This window comes from Vicia villosa, linkage group LG3 (assembly GCF_029867415.1).
Source record: "Vicia villosa cultivar HV-30 ecotype Madison, WI linkage group LG3, Vvil1.0, whole genome shotgun sequence".
In the NCBI taxonomy this organism is placed as follows: Eukaryota; Viridiplantae; Streptophyta; class Magnoliopsida; order Fabales; family Fabaceae; genus Vicia; species Vicia villosa.
The window spans coordinates 75,808,452-75,811,230 of NC_081182.1; positions in this window are offsets into that span (position 1 = coordinate 75,808,452).

A 2,779-nucleotide genomic window follows, 5' to 3' on the forward strand; every position below is an offset into this window, starting at 1 on the left:
AGGTAAGGAGAGAGGGGGTCGCCTTGACGGAGACCCCTCTCCGGAACGAAATTTCTGCTAGGGACTCCATTGATTAACACCTTGTAGGACACCGAGGAAATGCACTTCTCAATTAAAACCACCATCGCTCTAGGGAATCCCATGGCAGTGAGAACCTCCACAATAAAATCCCATTCGAGTCTGTCATACGCCTTCGACATATCAAGTTTCAGGGCCATGGTGCCTTTCTTCCCCTTGACCTTCTTCTTCATCCAGTGAAATCCCTCCATCGCAATTAGAGCGTTATCCATTATCAGGCGCCCTTTAACGAACGCACTCTGTTCTTCATCAATTATTTCCGGGAGAAGAAGTTTAATTCTATTAGCAATCACCTTCGAAACTAGTTTCATGACCACGTTGCAAAGACTTATCGGCCTAAAGTCCTTCGGTTTAGTAGGGGTTTTACATTTGGGGATGAGGACAATATGGGTACTGTTTATGATACCAGGGTGTTTTTGATTGTTGAGAATGTCCAGCACAAGCTTGCAGATGTCGCCTCCCACGATATGCCAAAACTTTTGATAGAAAAGGGCTGGAAGCCCATCCGGCCCCGGAGCTTTCAGAGGATGCATTTGGAACAAGGCAGTTTTAACCTCCGCCGCTGTGTAACTCTCTTCGCAGGTCCTGACATGTTCCGCTTTAAGCCTACCTTCCACAACCTTGCACACATCAGCCATTCCAGTAGGTACAGAAGAGGAAAATATTTCAGAGAAGTATGTAACCAGGATGCGCTCGCAGTTGCCCTGGCCTCTCCACCAATGCCCGTTTTCATCCTTGATTTTCTTTATCGAATTTGTCTTCCGTCTCTGATTTGCCTTCCCGTGAAAAAATTTGGAATTTTTATCCCCATATTTCAGCCACAAGGCCCTACTCCTTTGTCTCCACATAATTTCCTCCGTTTGGAGAAGCTTATCACGATGTCGCACCAAAGCTCTATTGCGATTAATATCCTCCTGGCCCTCAGCCCAGCAAAATTCCTTTCCAAGCTGCTCCTCAATCCTACGAATCTCCTTGGAAATCTCCCCTCTTCTGTATTCTTTAAACATTTCATCCAGATTTTGAATCCTTTCGAACTTATTCGTACCCCTCAAGCTTGGTTCGTTCCAAATCTGCTCCACGAATCTTTCGCATCTAGGGTCTTTGCTCCACACCTCCTCAAAACGAAACAGATGAGGACGCTTCTTACTGGCAGAATTGAAGGGATCATCAAACTCGAGAGAAATACTGATCGCGGCGTGATCAGAATGAAACCTTGAAAGATGTCTGACTCTAATAGGGGTAAATCTATTGATGAAGCTGTTGGATGCCATCGCTCTATCAAGACGGCATTGAGTATTATCAATCCCCACTCTACCATTAGTCCAGGTGAAGGGGTAACCTTCAAAGCCTAAGTCCACCAATCCACAAGCATTCACAGCATTCCTTCCCCACAGAAATTGACTATTTGTTCTACTGGTTCCACCCTTCTTCTCGTGATCCCAAAGAATGTCATTTAGGTCTCCAAAAACTATAGCATTGCCGCCTTCTTCCCCAAACAGATTTTGAATTAACTGCCATGTTTTCCTCTTGGACTGTTCATCCGGGTGGCCGTAGATACCATAGAGATTCCACTTCTGGCCATCCTCCTCATCAATCATAGATCCTGCAATATGGTTTAGAGAAGAAGACAGAATGCTGAGATTAACACTTTCTTTCCAGAACAGAATAAGCCCCCCTGCTCTCTCCTTTCCGGAACCTCTACAATCAACCACATGGACACCTCCAAAACCAGATTTGATCCTAAAGCTAGACACCTCTTCAAACTTGAGACGGGACTCCATAACCAGTAACACATCGGGATTTTCTAAGCGGTTGAGCCTTAGCAAGGCTCGAACTGTACGGGGATTCCCTAACCCCCTACAGTTCCAACTGACGATTTTCATTGTTCTAGGCGGTGTTGGACTTCCAACACCACCTCTGGTAACAATTGTGGGGAACCAACCATAACATCCTGATCTCCTCTCCTCTTCTTCTCACCACTGCCGCAGTCTTCCACTTCTCCCTCTGTGATCATAACATCAATTGTGAAGAAACATGTTATGTGTGAAAAATTGCGCATAAATTGTGGGTTGTTAGGTGTGAAAATTGCCCATAAATTGTGGGTTCATGTGAAGAAACATGTCCTTCAAAATTTATGGATGCATCACCATTTACTTTAGACACTATTATTAGTTTAAGAAGATAATAATATCGATAACATGACTAAACTCAAACAACCATTGTATAGATCAACATATTTAATAACATAGATTGATATGCAGGGAGGGTCGGTCACGACTTTTTAAAGGCTCGTGGCAAATAAATAAATGAGGTTCCAACAAAAAAACAAACGTTTTACTTGCCTCTAAAATGAAGAAGAATTAACCAAACACTTGAACTCCAGTGGTAAAGAAACTCCTGATAAGGACGCAATCTGGGGAATATTTGATTCGATTTCTAGGTAGGAATAATGTTTGGCCAGTGCCTAAACCTCTCAGCACAAATTCTGGATTACTAGGGTCCCTTTCCTTTAGGAACCAAAGTGCGAAAGCTAAAAAAAATGAAGAAGAATTTCTCAGACACCATCAAAAATATGAAGTCTTAGTTGTTTCTAACAATAAAAAGAATTTCAATGCACATAAGTAATCATTTGTAAATAAGTTAATTGTAAGACAAATTTTTAAATATTTAACTATAATATATAAATATTTTTTAAAAATTA